The 19935-nt window shown below is 42.8% G+C and overlaps 1 protein-coding gene across 1 annotated transcript in view; it reads left to right on the top strand.

Moving 5' to 3' along the window:
• Window positions 1–19935, top strand: part of KCNJ6 (potassium inwardly rectifying channel subfamily J member 6) — a 297639-nt gene that overhangs the window by 260133 nt on the left and 17571 nt on the right. The gene's annotated exons all lie outside the window — the stretch shown is intronic.

The raw sequence follows: 19935 nt of genomic DNA, 5'->3' as shown, positions 1-19935 counted from the left end.
CACTGCCCAGTAATTTTTCTGGTCAATTTGCTCCCCCAGGCTCCACAAAGAGCATGTCAAACTTTCTCCACTCATTCCCTCTCAGCAAATGGCCTTACTCAGGAAATTGAAAATATCAGATAGGAATCCCTTCACTTCCCCAAATAAGCCTGCAATGCTTTCTACATCTGAGTCCATCCTTTTCTTTCCTCCCACTGCAAAAGAGAAAATGCCCCCCTTCCTGCAGAAAATCCCAGCTCCTGTGCTTTAAGTCCCATCTTCTACCTATCTGTCAACTAGAGCAGCCAATCATCCCAGTTCGTCCAAAGCTATCCAAGTTTTAGCACTAAAAGTCCTGTGTCCCAGGAAACTTCATAGTCCTAGACATTCCAGAACAGCCAGTCACCCTAAAACACTATAAATTATCCCCTTTCTCCCAAATATTTGACCTCTCTCTTGCCAATGAATTCTTTGTATGTAATTGTGTCAAGTCTCTTCCATTAAAACAAAACAAATAAAAACAAAAACCCTCCTTTGCTTCCACAATTCTCCATCAATCTTGGCTCTTTCTGCCACCCTAACAAGCAAAGTCTGTAAGAGTTGTTGACATTTCCATTCTCTCTTTGCCAATCATGCCTCAACAGGCCCCCACAGTTTCTGACCCCACTGTTCTGCTGAAACATCCCCTGCTCAGTTCATCAATGGTCTTCAGTCATTAAATCCAGTACACTAGTTCCTTTCGTCCTTCCAGCAGTTTTTGATGTTGACCACTGTTTCTTTCTGGAACCACTTTCTCCTCCCTGGGCTCCTATGACCTCAGACTTCCTGGTTTTTCTTCTGCTTCTGTTCACTCAAGCTCTTGTTCAACCTCCACCTCCTGTAGCCAGCCATGCAAACACTGAGGTTTCTCAAGCTTCATTCTAAGCTCTTTTCCCCTGACTCTGTTCTATCTCAAATTCTCACTGATGTTCCCACAATGTCAGCTACCGTACGCCAGTGACTCCCAAATTTTCCTCTAACCTGACTTGTCCCTAACGTTCCAGAAGGCTTCATCCAACCATCCCTTGACAGCTCCTCTTAGAGCTTGGGCATCACTCAACTTGTCCAAACTAAACTCACAAACTCCCCTGGATCCCGTCCTCTCCAGGAGTCCATGTGTTGGTGTACAGCTCCACTGTCCACCCAGGTGCTCAGTCCAGAAACCTAGATGATGGCAAGGGAATTTGCATGTTCCCTGCCCCCATTTCCAACCCAGTGTCAAGCCCAGTCCATTTCCCTTCCCAGCTCTGTCTTGAATCCGTCCCTTTCCTTCCTCTACATGACCACTCTAATCTACCCACAATTAGCCCTTGCCCAGACCACTGGGAAAGCCCTTCCTTGTTGCTCTGCTCCAGTCCACTGTAAGCACTGCAGCTCAAGGGCTCTTTTCAAAACACAGAGAGGAAGATCCTATCTATTGCCTCCGAACTCTCCAGTGGCTTCTTATTGCTTTTAGAGGGACGGCTGAGTCATTGATGTGACTCGTGGGCCTATGTGTGTGCCCCTGCTCACCACCTCTTTAGCCTCACCTCACATCATTATCTCACGTATGACTGCCCCCACAGCAGGATCACTGCGTCCAGGGATACCCTTCCCTGTCCACCCCCTGTCAGTGTGACATTGAGAAAGCCATCCCTACTCCCAAGTGACACCAAGCTCCTGCCCTTACATGGTCCTGTGGCCCTCTATACCTTTCTTTTGTAAAACTCATTACAATTTTTATACAATGATCAATGTCTTTCATTTCCCTACCCTCGACAAGTTTCAAGAGGAGAAGCTGTTTCTAGTTTCATTTATTCTGATAATTAACACAGTGCCTGTCTCATACAGCAAGTGCTATTATAATTCAAGTAGTGGCAATAGAATTGAACTTTTGAGTTGTCATCAAGTATTTATCAAGTATTTATCAAGCTTACAGCATACAAGAGATACAAATCCCACTGAGATTATCTGATTAGGAGATGAGGGTGGATGTATAAAAACAGACAACGTACACATATCTACTGAACGCCAGAGACTGACAGCCTAGTTGGGGAAGTAAGGCTTATGCCAGAATTCTTTTGGTAATTGTAATAAATGAAACATTGGAAACTGTCCATTGAAAAGCAATAAGCAGACTGTGAAAAGAGCCTAGCAGGTGCCTCAGATAATAGATGAAGCAGGATTCTCGAAGGAAAGCTAGCTGAGATGCTCAGACAGGCCTCCTAAAACCACTGGATAGAATTTCAATAAACAGAGGAAGAGGAAACGTAGTTCAGGAGGGAGAGTGACACGCACGATGGTGGGAGGCTGTGGCCATCCAGTTGCCGTCTTTGTTGAGAGCCCACCGTGAGTCAGGTATAACGCAGTACAGAGCTGGTACCTACCATATGTACGCCTCACAGCAGCCTGCAGATATTATTATTCCTCTTTCATAAATAAGGAAACGGTCAACATGGTGAAACCCCATCTCTACTAAAAATACAAAAAAAAAATTAGCTGGGCATGGTGGTGCATGCCTGTAGTCCCAGCTACTCAGGAGGCTGAGGCAGGAGAATTGCTTGAACCTGGGAGGCGGAGGTTGCGGTGAGCGGAGATCGCGCCATTACACTCCAGCCTGGGTAATAAGAGAGAAACTCTGTCTCAAAAATAAATAAATAAAAATAAAAAAATAAGGAAACGGAGGCTCAGGAAAGTAATGGAACCTGCCACATCTCATGGGGAGAGTGAGAGGCAGAGCTAGAACTCAGCCCAGGCGTAGCTTATTGCCAAAGCCCAAGCCTACAACTCTATCCCACCACGCCCCACCCTGCTGGAGCACAGAGCGCAAGGAAGCGGGCAGGGGGAACTGGCACCAGACCCTACACCTGGGCCTGACGTGTGGCCAGGATCACCTAAGGACCGGGCAGAATCAAAGCCACATCATTGTGCACTGCTTTTCTAGAATGCAGACACACTGGACACATTGTGTTTAAAAGCTGGAATTCGAGTTTCTTGATTATTTCCAACAGGTGAGGATATCCTTTCATTTGTCAAGTCCAGGAGGAGATCAAGTAGAAAAGGCATGTCTCCCTTTGTTACCATGCCACATACCTTGCCAATATTTTTGTGCACCGCCTGTGGCTTGAGGATGTTCAATCCTTGCAAGCATCCAGGGACTAAACTACGACTACTGCTAGTAGTCGCCCTACTCCAGGGACGTAGAGAAAGGGTCCATGGAAACCAAGCAGTCCACTGAGCTTTCTCCCTGACCCATGAAGCATTCCTTCCATTTCGTCCTGTTACAGCAATACTGTCACTTCTGCAAAATCCAAACTTCTTATAAGATTGCTACATCAGCAAGTAATAGAGAGCTCCCAAGTCAGATTGCTAATAAAAATCTTTAAATTACATTTGAAAGACTGCCCACTGAAATATGAATCTGCCCCCATGGTGAAAGAATGCACAGCACAGCTCAGAGTCGATTATGTATTTAATGGGAAAAAAAAAAAAAAGACTGCTCTAAACATCCAGCCAAGGAGAGATACTATAAAATGGTCAATGAAAGACTTTTGGTCAATGCCACCAAAAGTCTACTCTGCCTCTTCATTAAAAGCGGACCTGGAAATGAGCAGGTGAGGGCAGAAAGGGGACCCTTGTCCACTGTAAACATCTCAAACCCTGGAGAGTCTCCATAGACTACAACTGTGTAAGCCTTTGCACAAGTGAACTCGCCGAAAGATCTTGGTGCGGACTTGGTGCACCCTGCATGTTGGATGCGGGGAGCTCCTCAGAGCTAGAGTATGAGCCCACCTGTGTGCCATTTCTGAGACCATGCTTGGGACCAGTGTCCACTGGAGGACTCCTTCCTACATCTCCTCTGCACCCCTCTCCCACATGCTCTGCCTGAACCCCACCACCCCTGGGCAGGCCAACTTCAAACTCACCTCCACTCCAGACCCCGCAGGCCCTTCTTTAATTATCTGTCTCAACCTGTTTTTTCATCTTGTCATCCATCCATCCATTAATTTATTGAATACCTGCTCTTTGCAGGGTAAATACTGTGGAGATATAAAGCTTCCTGTTAAACCAGGAAAGGAGAAACAAGACAGATAAGCAAACATCTCTGGAGCAAACAAATGAAGAAGGGCCATGATGGGTCTACGTATTAAAACCCTTTAGGGTTTTCCTTAACTTTCCTTAACAAACAGTTCTTACTACAGGCAATGAGCAAAGAAGGAGGGTCAAGGCTTCCTGCGTATAATCCACTGTCTCTCCCTTCTCCCTGCTCCTTTTACCCAGAGGAGAGGACCTCTCTGATGGCTGGCTCCTTTAGTGCTGATGAGTGGGGTATCCTGCAGTGCTGGACAGAGCTGAGCCTCCTCCTGCCTTCCCAGGCAGAAAGGGAGAGACAGGTGCCCCACATAAGAGGCCTTCCAAATGGGCCTGACTTGAGTTAATCAATGGGTGCAACTATGAACATGAAGTAAGAGCCAAACTATCAGAATCGCCTCCCTAGAAGGGGGTCCCACAACCCTCCACCCCCAACCTGCCCCATCTGGGATGCATGGGACCTGGCTCAGCTCTCACGCTCAGGACCCCAGCCTTCACTGGTGTTTATCACCACAGAGGCTCTTCCTCTTGGCATTACCTCCACCCGCTATCCTGGCTGAACACCTCTAGCATCCTTCTGTGCAAACACTTGAGAATTTTTCAAAGGTGGCCTTCCAATATACATTTTCTGATTCATGCAAATCATATCATAATTTCCCACCTTCACACACATTGACTCACAATCTATCAGTGTTTTCACAGTGAGGGAGTCCTTAAGAAACACTGCAAGTTGGAGAGGGGAATATGGCGCCTCCAATGAACTCAGAGCGATTCTCCAAACCCTTCCCCACCCTGAGGGCCACCAGGGAGACACACACAAAGCCGATAGACAAAAGCAGAGCTGTGTGACCCACGAAGCTCTTATGTCCTGAGCTCTCGGTACAGGGCACGTCCCTAACACTTACAGAAAACACTCAGTGAATTGAGTTTGTGCCATATCGTCACCTCCTTATTTCGAGACAGAGAATAAATAGACAGGAAATAAGTGAAGACGCTCAGCTTCACCCAGTTTTGTGCTTCAGTATCAAAAGGAACATGAATTATCAGTGTGGCTAGATCAGAACCCTGGTTGGTTCATCTGGAAACAGCACCTGCAGAAACGTCAGCAAGGCACAGCCCAGCAGAGGTGATGCGGGGTCTGGCTACATCGGAGCAGTGCCGCAGACAGCCTCTGGCAAGGAAACGCTCCCGCCCACAGCCTCCCACTGCAGATAGCCACGTCTCCTGGGTTTCATCATGGGATTGCTGTTGAGAGCTTTTTCGACTTACAAAAAACAATTTCATCAATTTCGCATTCTATGTTCATTAAGTCCTATAGAGAAACATACAACTATAATGCATTCTGAGTCCATGGAACAATGTTGAACAATTAGTGCAACTGGAAGTGGGCCCCAGAGGAAAGAGGCAGCACCTCCTCGAAATCTCAGGCCAAGACTCCTTGTGTCTCTCCCACAACATGCCATCGTTAGCTGGAGGAAATGTAAGGTAAGGTAAGGAAGGAAAGCAGAAAGTGATTTATAAACTCCCTTTCTTTTTTTTATTTTTATTTTTTTGAGATGGAGTCTCACTCTATTGCCCAGGCTGGAGTGCAGTAGCGTGATCTTGGCTCACTGCAACTTCCACCTCCCAGGTTCAAGCGATTCTCCTGCCTCAGCCTCCCAAGTAGCTGGGACTACAGGCACCCACCGCCATGCCCAGCTAATTTTTGTATTTTTAGTAGAGATGGGGTTTCACCATGTTGGCCAGGCTGGTCTCAAACTCCTGACCTTAGGTTTTCCACCTACCTCAGCTTTCCAAAGTGCTGGGACTACAGGTTTGAGCCGCTGCACCCAGCTTAAATTCCTTTTCTGTAGGTGACCTGACTTAAATATCTCCAGTCTAAAAAAAAAAAAAAACTTCAAGAGCCCAAAGTGATGAGTTCAGTGTGATGTCATTGGACAAATGATCAACCCCAAGAAACAGCAGAAAGGAGGTTAATTTTCATCATTGTGTCAGATGACACCCACAGTCAAAGAAGCAGCGTAATAAAATTGAGACCGTCTATCCCAAGAGAAGTCATTTTAAACTTTCACCTATTGGCAATTTGGTTACGAGCAAAATTAAAGTATCCAGGAAAGGAAATAATCTATTCTAGTTTTTGTCCCCCGGTCTACATATTAGCAGGATTACATCATGGAGATCCCAGACCAGCTCTCCGGTCTTAGCAACTAAAATGCTGATGTCCATCATGTGTGCCAGTAGCATCACCCAGAGGAAAGGCACACCTCACAGACCACAGCTTCCCCCATCACCCTTCCAAAGAGAAGTCCAAGAGCTCAGCCAGCAGGGGCCATTCATGGAGGTTTGAGTGACAAGGCCTTGCTACTTGCAAGACTTCCTCCCATCCATGGCCCACAGCTCTATAGACAGAATGCCTGGCCTCAGTGATTGCAGCCTATGCCCTCAGGGGCACAGCCTCTTCCCCTGTAGATTCCTCCCCTAGTTTACACCCTGCGTACTCAGAAATGCCACCCCTACGAGCTGCGCTTCAGCCTGATGTCCACCCCGGGCTATCTGATGAGGGTCAGTGGTGGCAGCAGCCCAGCTCACTCCCGGCTAGCCCAGGCTGGAAGGGCTTCCTGCAGCCTCAGAACAGTCACAGATCACATGCATGACTTCCGACACATTGTGCCAGCTCAGACTGCATGTCCCAATTTGAGGTCCACGAAATGCAATCAGTTTTAGCAGTGCCATTTTCCACGTTGTATCAACATAAACCAAGGTATAGACCCTGCCTCTGCTGCCACTAAGCTCTGCTGAGGTGTTTGTTACTCACAGTTCCCAAAGGTGGGGGCACACCATCACACCATGCCATGGGGGCACGGCAGTGTTCCACATGAGGAAGCACCCGGTCAGCCAGGAGGGAAGGAGGGAGGGAAGCCGTGGGCAAGACCCTTTATCATGGTTTCCATGAGAAGGAATGGATAAGGCGGGTAAGCAGGCTTAGGATGGGCTAGTTTGGATCATTTCAGCAGACTCTGGAGCATGCAGACTGTCCGTCATGTTTCGGGCCTAACCCTGGGGGATTAGGGTGAGTGGATTATGGCCTGGAGTGAGACAGCTTCATGAGAGAGGTGACTGGGGATATGGACCCTGGATCCATTGATTTGCATCTGAAAAGTGATCCCATGGACAGAAGTTGTTTGCTGGTCTCTGGCAGTCGAGTCAGCACAGCCCCAGATGTCAAAGGATCAGAATACAGAAAATAAAACACATGGTTAAGACACTAACCCAGAAACAAGCTGTTTCTGACATAGACACAAAATACTTCTTCCTTTCCACCCCCACCCTACTCATAAACACATCCGTCTGCCAAGTCTTTACCTTGAATAGGCACTCTTAGAAGTAAGACCAAAAAAACTCATGGGATCCAAAGAAATGAGCTAAAAAGTAAGAACTGAGTCAGCCCCTCCAAGTTATAATAAGGAACCTGTGCTTAATAAGTGATGTCATGAAGAACATGTTACATGTTCTCCACTGTGCTTTATCCTCACGTGTTACTTCATTTGATATATGACTTGTCTTCCTCAAAATAGGACAGATGAAAGGGCTCCATCCCTCCCCTTCACTCTGATCCCTACACACACTCGATTCCACCACCTTGGAAAAGCTGCTGTTAAAACTAAACCAACTGAAACTACGCTGTGACCCAGAATGCTGGTACCTGCTGTTCTTGCTCTCTGGCTCTGCTGAACATCGCCAGCACACTGGCTGCTGGAGCTGGAACATGCCAGCCCTCCCTACCGGGAGGAACAGTGAGTTGAAATGACACAGATTAGCCCAGAGAGGAACACAGTGTTGTTATTCAGCTCCTCCTCATCTTTAAAAGTCTGAGCCAAATAAATGATTAAGCTACAAGAATCTCATGTCACCCCGGGATAATAACAAGCTAGAGGTGTGAATAGAAATTGATGAGATACTCCTGTTATTACTAGAATTTCACAGTCAGGACAGAACTTGGGCACCTGGGGGTGGGTGAGTTGTGAGCCAAGGGATATAGCGTATTAGGTGGGGATTTGTTTTGCCACGCCAAGTTTTCATTTGTTCCTGAAAATATTTGATTCTTATGAAATATTAAAAAAATATATATTTGAAATGCTAAACTCTCCTAGGTTACATTGCCCCAGGTCATGTAGGAACGTAGAGATTCGTTGATACATGCACGTTAAATAAATACTTCAAAACTGGACTTGGACCGAAGGAGACGCTCTGACTTCTCACGCATGACGCAACATTTACAAGGGTGTGCTGATTCAGAAGGCTTGTCTCACACTCTATAAACAAACAATATTTTCCACAAGTCAGGAAAGAGTCCAAGTGTGAAGAAAGGGTGTGAGTTCCTTAACAGAGCCAAAAGTGGATTTTCACCCCCGTGTTATTAACTGTTCACTGTTAGTCGAAGAGTGAGGGACTTCCAGCATCTCACGAGAGAGGCTGTGCGCTGTTGCTGGACTCTGGACATCTTGAGACATCGCTGACGGTAAAAATGAATCAGGCTTATGAAGGAGCTCTGGAAAAGGCTGCTATGTGACTCTACGAGTAATATTTTCTAGTCTGGAAGCTACCACCAAAGGAACAGCGGCACGTGGGTTATGACTTGCTCTAGGGTCACTGCATCCCCAGGGCAGCCCAGGCAGAATGCCCTGGAACCGCTTGGACAAAAGCTTCTCTATTAAACATGCTTCATATAGTTCACCGTCACCAAGATGCACAGACTTTCACAAACATGCAGGATGCAAACTACATTTTTTTCCCAAAATTTGCCCACTATTTTAATTTAAGATTGCCTTCATTAGATGGCCCATGAGAAAATGCAGTTGCTTCTATAAATAACGTCTCTATTTTATCATCCTCCTGGTGCTGGATTTGTGAGTCAGGCTGTAAGGAGCTTGTATGGGTTTTGTTGCTGTTTTTGTTTTTATTTGTTTGTTTTTAAAGACAGAGTCTTGCTGTGTTGCTCAGGCTGGAGTGTAGTGGTGCGATCATGGCTCACTGCAGCCTCGACCTCTGGGGTTCAAGTGATCCTCCCTCTTCGGCCTCCCATTCTGAGTAGCTGGGACCACACCCAGCTAAATTTGTTTTATTTTATGTAGAGACAAGTTCTCTCTATGTTGCCCAGGCTGGTCTCTGACTCTGGCCTCAAATGATCCTCCTGCCTCAGCCTCCCAAATTGCTGGGGTTATGGGTTTGAGCCACCATACTCAGCCTTGTTTTTAAAAATTTATTGCTTTTGGTTCGAAATCCTTTAAAGTCTATTTTCACACACACACAAAAAAAATACCTATTTTCTTACAACCAATGATGCTCCTCTCCCCTCTTCCCTTGCTTACCAGCCCTCCTCCCCCATGAGGAAGGCACCTTGGAATCTTTCAGATTCAGAGATAAGGAGGGAGGGCAGGAAGTCTGGCTATTGTGTCGCCAGTCTGCCCCAGTCTGCCCTTAACTTTAAGAAGAATTTAAAACATGCTCAACACATTTCCTTTTGACAGGCTATTAACAAAGCAGAATACGAACTGGTCCTCAGAGAATGGGGACATTTTATGACTACAAATTTATCAAATGTGGCTCCCAAGGTGCAAAATTAATGAACATGTAAACAATTATGAAAAGGCAATCAAAGTGAACTACAGCTAGGCTGGGCGTAAGCTGTGTTTAATTTTTAGTAAAGGTTCTCCAGTTTCCCCATACTTCTGAAATATCAGACAGATTCATAGACCTAAAAATATGTCAGGGAGCGAGGTTTACATGTTCTATTTCCTTCCAACAAGTATATTACCCAGTTACTAAATCAAGCCTTAGACACATGCATCTTATACCACAAAGGCAAATCTCAGTTTGGGGAACTAAAGAGTTGTTTTAATAGATGTTAACAGTATTATATGCTTTGACAAATCAAATGCAAATTAGTAAAAGTTCTCCTTTTTTTAACTTTTAAGTTCGGGGTGCATGTGCAGGTTTGCTGTATAGGTAAACTTGAGTCATGGGGATTTTTCATACAGATTATTTCATGACCCAGGTATTAAGCCTAGCACCCATTAGTTATTTTCCTGATCCTTTCCCTCCTCTCACCCTCTGCCTTCCAATAGGCCCCAGTGTGTATTGTTCCCCTCTATGTGTTCATGTCTTCTCATCATTTAGCTCCCACTTATGAGACAGAACATGTGGTATTTGGTTTTCTGTTACTGCATTAGTTTGCTGAGGATAATGGCCTCCGGCTCCATCCATGTTCCTGCAAAGGATATGATCTCATTCTTTTTTATGGATGCATAGTATTCCATGGGGTATATGTGCCACGTTTCTTTATCCAGTCTACCATTGATGGGCATTTAGGTTGATTTCACGTCTTTGCTATTGTGAATCATGCTGCAATGAACCTACGAATGTATGTGTCTTTATAACAGAATGATTTATATTCCTTTGGGTATGTACCCAGTAATGCGACTGTGGGGTTGAATGACATTTCTGTTTTTAGGTCTTAAATTCTTTCTCCCTAGTATCTCTCTGCCTTCAAGAGACCCTTCTATTCACTTTCACCTGCCTAGATGATTGCCCAGATGCAAATGTGTGGCAAAGGGCGGTCTAGAGACCTAAGGAGTCATGGGGGATTGTGGGAGACCAGTAGTTTGCACAGGATGCCAAATGTAGCTTTTCCTTAGGTGATCACATCTAGGTGGTATCACCTTAGTCCCATCGTCTTCCACCACGCCACCTTCAACACTGGGGATTACAATTCAACATGAGATTCGGGAAGGGGCAGAAATCCAAACTATGTCAAGGATCTTGCAGAAACGAATGAAAATGACCTCACGTATGAGGTGGACAGAACAGGGGTGGATGGAGTTTAGGGATGAGAATGAGACTTTTCTGAATATGTCTTTTTGTGCTGACTAAATTTTTGAACCATTTAAACGACTTACAAATTTTAAAACAAAATATAAAAAGAGTGACAAAAGCAAACCCTAAAAGGAAACAAAGGAACCTAATCGTTTATGCAATGGATAACATAACCACATATTTTTTAAATGCATTTAGGTAACTTTTGAACACAGTATTTTGATTGTACAACCTCAGTGGGAATATTCTAGGATTTAAAAGAATTGCAAGCAATTTTTAGTTTTATCTCATAGGTTCATAGTTGATGGTGTCAAAAGGGCAAAGTGCATCTGTAGAATTAACAAAAGGCTGTTTATTCAGATCATACAGGGAAGTCTGCTACCTTCACTTTCTTCCTAGTGAAAAGCCAAAGGAGAGTGGGTTTTATAAATAAAAGAAGGAAGTCCTAAGACAGACAGTCTGATTGATGAGTGTTCTATTAGGTAGAATTTTTGGAAGTAGGGATGCTTTCTGACTGGCTTTCAAGTGCATTGGGCAGGTTGTGATATGTCCATCACCTACTGGTACATTATTGGGAGACCTGCAGGCTAAATAAGGTCATGGAATTTTCTGTTTCAATTGGAGGAATGGCTAGTTCTTAGCTTTGAGGTCTGAGTCTTGGATAAGCAATTCCTCAGTAGAACTATGGATGTGGCCATTCCAAAAGTGTTTTGTAGGAGAGAGCCTACATATATAGATTTTTGGTAACACAGATTCTTGCTCTTGAAGAAGGAAGATGAAAATATAGAATGGGAGAATTTGAAGAAGTATCTTGCAGTCTGAGATTTGATTTGGAGATATCTCATGATTTCTTAAAAAGTAAATGAAGGTTGCCTCGTGCCTGCAAGCAATTTTCTGAAGATGGTAGCCAATACCCTAGATTTGGGCAGAGAATAAACACAATTTGTGTGAAAGATGACATAAGAATGGACAGGCTTAGAAGGAAAGCTAGCAGAGAGTGGAAATGGTACACAGAAGGCAGTGGCAATTTAAGTAGAACAAATGGTAGCCAGGTGTTGGTATACAGAATTCCCTTGGCTATGATCATTCGTTTGCACTACATTTTATTTTGTAAAATATGTTATCAATTTTTAGGTGTAAGACACTATAGAAGTTATAAAGATCAAAATTTATGGCTGGGAGTGGCGGCTCCCACCTGTAATCCTAGCACTTTGGAAGGCCAAGGAGGGTGGATCACCTGAGGTCAGAAGTTCAAGACCAGCCTGGCCAATATGGTGAAACCCCATCTCTACCAAAAATACAAAAATTAGCAGGGCATGGTGGTGCACACTTCAAATCCCAGCTACTTGGGAGGCTGAGGCAGGAGAATCACTTGAACCCAGGAGGCAGAGGCTGTAGTGAGCCAAGATTACGTAACTGCACTCCAGCCTGGGCAACAGAGTGAGACTCCATCTTCAATATGAAAATTAAAATAAATGAAGATCAAAATTAACACATGGTCTCTGTCTTCAAAAATAGAAATAATAGTGTTGCGGTTGACAGCGTAGACTCGAGCCTGGCCTCCTAAATGAGAGCCCTCACCTGACTCTTACTGTACCTATTAGTCTGCCTAGGCTGGCACAATACATGCCAGACTCAGTGACTTTAACAAGAGAAATGTATTTCACAGTTCTGGAGGCTGGAAGTCCAAGATCAAGGTATCGACAGGGTTGGCTTCTGCTGAGGGCTCTCTGCCTGGCTTGTAGACAGCCACCTTCTTGCTGTCTCTTCACACGGCCTCTTCTGTGTGCATGCAGAAAGAGGGTGTACACGCTCTGATGTCTCTTCCTCTTCTTATAATGACACCCATTCTTCTGATCTCATTTAACTTAAATGACCTCCTAGGGCCAATTCTCCTAATATAGTCATCTTGAAGGTCAGGGCTTTGAATATGAATTTTGGGGCAGGCCATTCAATCCACAGCACTATGTGACCTAGCGAAGTTACTTAACCTTGCTTTGCCTTAGTTTGAATCGAGTTCATAGCATCTGTCTGAGAAGGCTGTTGCAGGGACTAGATGGTTGGCTCACATAAAGCATCCTGAGCCCAGCACACAGTAAATCCTCAATAAATAACATTTCTTACTTGATTCCGTACTTAATTTATACATTTATCAATGACCTTGGTGAGAATAGAATTAGAAGTACACATGTAGGATCTTAGACATTTTTTTAATGCACACTTCCATTTGTTTTTGCATAGCTGGAGGTGACCCTCACTGGCCCTCTAATATTTGGGTAACAGAAGAAACACAACTATTCATTGAAGGTATTTTTAACCTGAGCTCATCATTATTTAAATGTTCAGGAGTTGGTAAAACCTACTGAATTACAATCATGATCATATTATGCCAGAAATCACACTATCCTGCTGCTTTTTGACACTGGGCTTGGTTAATCACCAACATCATTCTCCCACATGAAGAGCGACCCAGTGCTGACTTATAAGTATACACACTTTATTACTGCACTAATTCAGCACGGTTATGACTGAGAATGGGCACAGGAATAAGGGAAAAAGAAAACATCATCTATGTAGCCTGGTGTTTGAAATTAAATGGTAAAGTGTCTACAATCAGTTCTTTGTTTTCGAATATTGGCAATATGGATTCATTTTACAGTATTCCGAAGAGGTGAGAGTGGTTCGCATCCTTCTAATTTTATTGGAATCTTATCCTCCAGGCAGTTTTGATGTATTATCTACATACTGACTATACCTCTGGCTTTGCCCAGGGGTCTGTCTCATGAGGATGATTTTCATCATATTGGTATTCTGCACGCAAACTTCTCCCATCATAATTTGTCACAGAATCTAAAAATGGGGCTTTGGCTATTAAATCCCCATCTTACAGGACCGCCCCTGTGTTTGCTCAGTGCCTATTGCACATTCCCTAACTATGTTTCAGTCCGTTTTCCTGGCTTCTAGGCAGGGTGAGCCTTGCAATCACCACCCATCACAGGCACTCCCTTCCCCTCCAAGCCCTCCTTCTCCCATGGTCTTATAGGGAATGAAATGGCCACCCAAAAACAGGCTACTTGCATGCATGTCCCTGTAAGTTTAACTCTTGGAAGAATAACTAGGCATCCAGACAGAGAAGCTCTCAGTGGAGAAATTGTGAAATGAAATAACTGTTCAAAGCTACACACACACACACACACACACACACACACACACACACACACTCCCACACACCCATTTGGAGAAATAGCTTAGGTCAGACAACACCGTGGAAGTCAACCACATAGGTGAGGGCGGATCTTCTTTACTCAGTTCTGATTCAAATGCCGATCTCTTCTGGAAGCATCCTCACAGACACAGCCATAAATAATGTCTTATTAGCTACGTGGGTATCCCCAGCACAGTCAAACTGACACACAAATCACCCATGACAGGGAGGCTGAGGCAGACAGATCAATTGAGCTTGGGAACTTGGGACCAGACAGGGCAACACGGCAAAACCCTGTCTCTAGAAAAGATACAAAAATAATCAGGTATGGTGGAGCATGCCTGTAATCTCAGCTACTCAGGAGGCTGAAGTGAGAGGATCACCTAATCCCGGAGAAGTTGAGGCTACAGTGAGCCAAGTTCCTGCCACTGCACTACAGCCTGGGCAACGGAGTGAGACCCTGTCTCAAAAAATAAAATAATAGGCCAGGCATGGTGGCTCACACCTGTAATCCCAGCACTTTGGAAGGCTGAGGCAGGCAGATCACCTGAGGTCAGGAATTCAAGACCAGCCTGGCTAACATGGTGAAACTCTGTCTCTACTAAAAATACAAAAATTAGCCAAGCGTGGTGGCACATGCCTGTACTCCCAATTGCTTGGGAGTCTGAGGTGGGAGGATTGCTTGAACCTGGGAGGCAGAGGTTGCAGTAAGCCAAGATCATACCACTGCGCTCCAGCCTGGGCAACAGAGTAAGACTTCATCTCAAATAAATTAATTAATGTATTAATTAATAAAATAATATATAAAACACTTGAGCTAGAACATGACTAACCATTATATCTACTTCTATATTCCTTCCTCACCCCAATATAACTACTCATTTTTAACATTCCCTTTCTTTCTTTAAAAAAAAATTGAAAAGTGATTTGGGTGAGTGTGGTGGCTCATGCCTATAATCCCAACACTTTGGGAGGCCAACATGGGAGGATCACTTGAGGCCAGGAGTTTAAGACCAGCCTGGCCAACATGGAGAAACCCCATCTCTACAAAAAATACAAAGATTAGCCAGGCATGGTGGCGCAAGCCTGTAAACCCAGCTACTCAGGAGGCTGAGGCAAAGAACCACTTGAACCCAGGAGGAAGAAGCTGCAGTGAACCAAGGTTGTGCCACTTCACTCCAGCCTGGGTGACAGAGTGAGACTCTGTCTGGAAAAAAAATGATTTGTATGTATTCCTAAATACTATATTATTCACTTATGCTTATTTTAACTTCATAAAAGTAGCATATTTTCATATTTCATGAAACTTGCTTTTTTGTTGAATATTATGTTTCTAAGATTCATCTATATTGTACCTTGCATGTGTAAATTACTTATTTTTACTTCTTAAAATTTGACTAGGTGAATATATACCATTGTTCATCAATGGACGGTTGGATTGTTTCCAATTTGTTAAAAATGATACTGCTGTCCTAGTTCATTATGTTGCTATAAAGGAATACGTGAGGCTGGGTAATTTATAAAGAAAAGAGGTTCACCTGGCTCACGGTTCTGCAGGCCGTAGAGGAAGCATGGCACCAGCCTCTGGTGAGGGCTTCAGGAAGTGTCTGCTCATGGCAGAAGGGGAAAAGGGAGCAGGTGCACAGAGCTCACATGGCAAGAGAGAAAGGAAGAGAGAGATGAGGCAGGTGCCAGGCTCTTTTTCAACAATCAGTTCTCATGGGAAGCAATAGAACAAGAATTTACTCATTACTGTGAGCATGGCACCAAGCACCCCATGACCCAAACACCTTCCCTCAGGCCCCACCCCCAACATTCGGGATTAAATTTCAACCTGGGATTTGGAGAGGACAAATACCCAAAGTATATCAACTGCTGTGAACATAGCCATACATATTTCCTGTTGCACATGTCCATAGTTACTAAATATGTTCTGTGATCTAATAGAGTGAGTCCCTACAGCTTGTTCTTCTTCAGGAGTGTTTTGACTCTTGAGTCTTTGTACTTCCTTATGGTGTATTAATAAGTTTGTCAAATCCATTTTTTAAAAAACTTTAAGAATATTTGGTTGGAATTGCACTGAATCTATAAAGTAACTTGGGAAAAACTGACATCTTTAGGATATTTAATCATCTTATCCATGAACATGATATATCTCTCCATTTATTTAAATCTTCCTTACTATCTCTCAAATTGAATAATTTATAAATTGTTATAAAGGTTTTATATTTCTATTATTAGATTTATTTCTGGTTTTTTTTGTTGTTGTTGCTAGAGGAAACGGTGAAGGGTTGTCATGTCTTTTGTTTGTTGCTGATATATAAAAAAAATGCATATGTTTTCTGCATAGATTTTTAATTCTAGCCACCTTGCTAAACATTCTTAGTAATCCTAATAGTTGTACTACTATTGTGGATTTTCTAGGTACACAGTTATATTATCTGCAAATAATGAAAGTTTTATTTATTTCTGATTCAAATTGTATTATTTCTTTGTTTTATCTTATTTATATTGGCAAAGGCCTTTGGTACAATGCTGAATAGAAAAGGTGATGGCAAGCATTTACTGCATCTGCTTTTAAAATCACTGGTCCTGACTTTAAATTATCCTAACTTTTGATCGTCATTATCAAGAATAATGATTGTTTAGATTTTTAGTAAATACAGTTGGTCTCGTACTCAAAGTTTATTAAGAAGTTTCATCATAATTGGGTGTTGAATTTTATCAAATGAATTCTATGCACATATTAAAATGACCTTTCAATCTTTTAACATGATAAATGTTAAAATCAGCATTCTAATGTTAAATGATATAACCAGCATTCTAATGTTAAACCACCTTGCATTCCTTGGGATAAACCTAACTTGGTCATGGTATAAATATATATTTTTTTTCTGAACTGTTGGATTTGGTTTGCTAATATTTTTTCTAGGATTCTTGTAGGCACACAAGTGAATAATATGGCCTTGTGTTTTCTTTTTCTTTTCTTTCTTGTACTATATTTATGACTTTATTATCAAGATTATTTGCCTTATAGAACAGTTAGGAAATAATTCTTCTATTTCCTGGGAGAGTTTATGTAAAATTATCATGATTTCTTCCTAGAATATTTCACTGAACTCATCTTTAACATTGTCTGGGCTTTGTAATTTCTTTATGGGAAGTTTTAAATCACTGACTCAATTTCATAATTGGTTATAAGGTATCTCTGTTTTTTGTTTTTACTTAAATAAGTATTGGTAAGTTATATGATTTAGAAAATCATCCATTTCATCTATATTTTTAATTTATTTTAATACCCTTTTGTGTTTTCAGTCTCTGCTGTTTCTATGATTATGTACACCTTTGAGTTCCCAATGCAGTTTATTTTTGCCTTCTATACCTTTTACTTGGCCAGTCTGATCAGAGATTTGTCTATTTTACTAGACTTCTCAAAAAACAACTTTTGACTTTATTGAGCCTCACTGTGGTTGATTTGTTTTATATTTTATTAACTTATACAGTGATCTTTATTGCCTATTTCCTGTGAATTAATTCTGTTGTTCATTTTCTAATGTCTTAAGTTGAATATTCTAAACATTAATGTTCAGACTTTCTTCTTTTCTAATATATGCATTTAGGTGTATTTTTCTTACTTTCTATATGCCCTTTAATTTTGATATTTAGAATTTCAATATTATTCAGTCCTAGGTATTACTGAATTTCCATTATGGTTTCTTCTTTGGCATTCAGAGGTGTGGTCACATATCACAAAATGTAGTAATTTTTAAGTATATCTTTTCTTATTGTTTTCTTTCCTGTGCATGCAAAGCTCAGGATCATATCAGTTCATACACAGAATCTGGAAATCCTCTTCTCCAGTTCTCTCGTCTGTGAGATCCACCCCTCCTGCTGGTCGACCCCTACTTTCAGCTCCCAGGCCCCCTTTTCTGATACTTCTTTCTCTAAAGCCAAGACTTGCCCAGCCTTTGAGCCACCTGGGCTGCTACATGGTTTTACACAGTTGGGGCCACTCTCAGGATAAAGCAGTGAGAGGAAAGAGGAAAATGCAGCCACAGACTCTGGTCCCTGGAATTCCCATTTCCCAGTGCTCGGTTCACAAAGACAGGCTCTCTCTCAGAATGTTTGGTGCCTGTGTCACTGCTGCACTGCAGAGCAGCTGAGGACAAAGGCTGCACTCAGAGCTGGTGGGGAAGTTCTCACACTCAACGGGGATTCCGACTCCCATCTCTGACTCAGCAGCACCTTTTCCTGGTACTCTGGTTAGAAAGGCAGGGTTTCTCTCCGAGATTTTCTTGCTGGCACCCGTTCTGCATTGCGGCCCCAGTTCTGCATTGGGGCCACGCTCAGGTTAAAGCCAGAAAATAAAAGAGGAAGGGAGAAAATTTGATCCCCAATTTATTCCTTAAGTTTTGGCTCCCTTCTCCAATCATCCTGCTATTGTGAACTGTCTAGAGTCTTCAGATGGTTTCATTCTGTACATTGTCCAGAGATCTCAGCTCTACTCGGTGGGAAGGAACAGCTGCGTTTACTCCCTCTTCACCAGCACCAGAAGGCCCATCACTTGCTTTTCATTGAACTCAGGTTTGATTCAAATTATGAATTTTGTACTTTTCCAGCCCTGTGTTGTATTTTAGCTGAGGGTCCTTCATATGCAGACAGACGTGACGCTCCCACTTTCTTTTCTAAAGATTCACAAGCCATCTTTTTATTTAATATTAATAATACATTTCAGAAATGGCCAATGAACAATATTAAGCTGTTTCTGTATAATTCTGTATAGCTCTGTATAGGAACTATACAGAAATAGCTTAATATTATTCACTGGCCATGTCTTTTTACTTAGCCGTAAGTACTTACTGGGAACCTCCAATGTTGAAGCACTGTGCTAAATGCTAAGGAATATGGAAATAAGACAAATAGATCCTCAAGGCATTCACAATTCAACAAGGAAAACAGACACATATGACTGCTGTAAAACACTCTGCATTCAGCATAAAGCAGCTGCCTAATATTTATTGTTGGTCCTAAATACTGACTGACTGGCCAGCCGCTCTCCTGAATGAATGGACACAGGGCCACAGTGTGATATTCATGAGTCCCTGGTGATCTTGCCTTTGTAAGCCTCTTGCTCCATTATCAAAAATGCTTAAGTTATATTTTACAACTGTATTGGTATAAAAATGAATATATTAACATTGTTTCCATCTAAAAGTTTATCTTTTCTGATTTTAAAAGAGTTAAAACATTTTCATAGGCCTCTAAAAGTATCATGGGCTGTAGACAGCATGCCTTTTTGTCTAATGGAGAAGTCAGCCTTGGATTAATGACTGAATGAATGTTTCCATTTCCTGAGAATTTTTATAAGAGAGTTCTTTGGCCTCAGAAAAAAATACACAAGTGTCATTTCTCATATCTTATGCCACACTTGTTGCCTAGTTTTATTTTCCAAGGAGGTGGCTGAATTTTCCTCATTCTGCCATTTCATATTTAAAAGAAAGTTACTTCTGACTCCAGGGCTGCTGGTAGCTCACATGGTGCTTTTGTGCAAATTACAAAAAGGCTTCTCATCTTTAAGAAGGGGGAAAAGTGGCCAGTCGCAGCGGCTCACGCCTGTAATCATGCCAGCATTTTGAGAGGCCAAGGCAGGTGAATTGCCTGAGCTCAGGAGTTCGCGACCAGCCTGGGCAACGCGGCTAAATCCCTTCTGTGTAAATATTCTACTAAAATACACACACACACACACACACACACACAAATAGGTGTGG

This window comes from Aotus nancymaae, unplaced genomic scaffold (assembly GCF_030222135.1).
Source record: "Aotus nancymaae isolate 86718 unplaced genomic scaffold, 86718_ANA_hifiasm-v0.15.2.pri h1tg000022l_1, whole genome shotgun sequence".
Lineage (NCBI taxonomy): Eukaryota > Metazoa > Chordata > Mammalia > Primates > Aotidae > Aotus > Aotus nancymaae.
The sequence above is the reverse complement of the archived record's forward strand: the minus strand, read 5'-3'. Positions and strand labels throughout refer to the sequence as shown.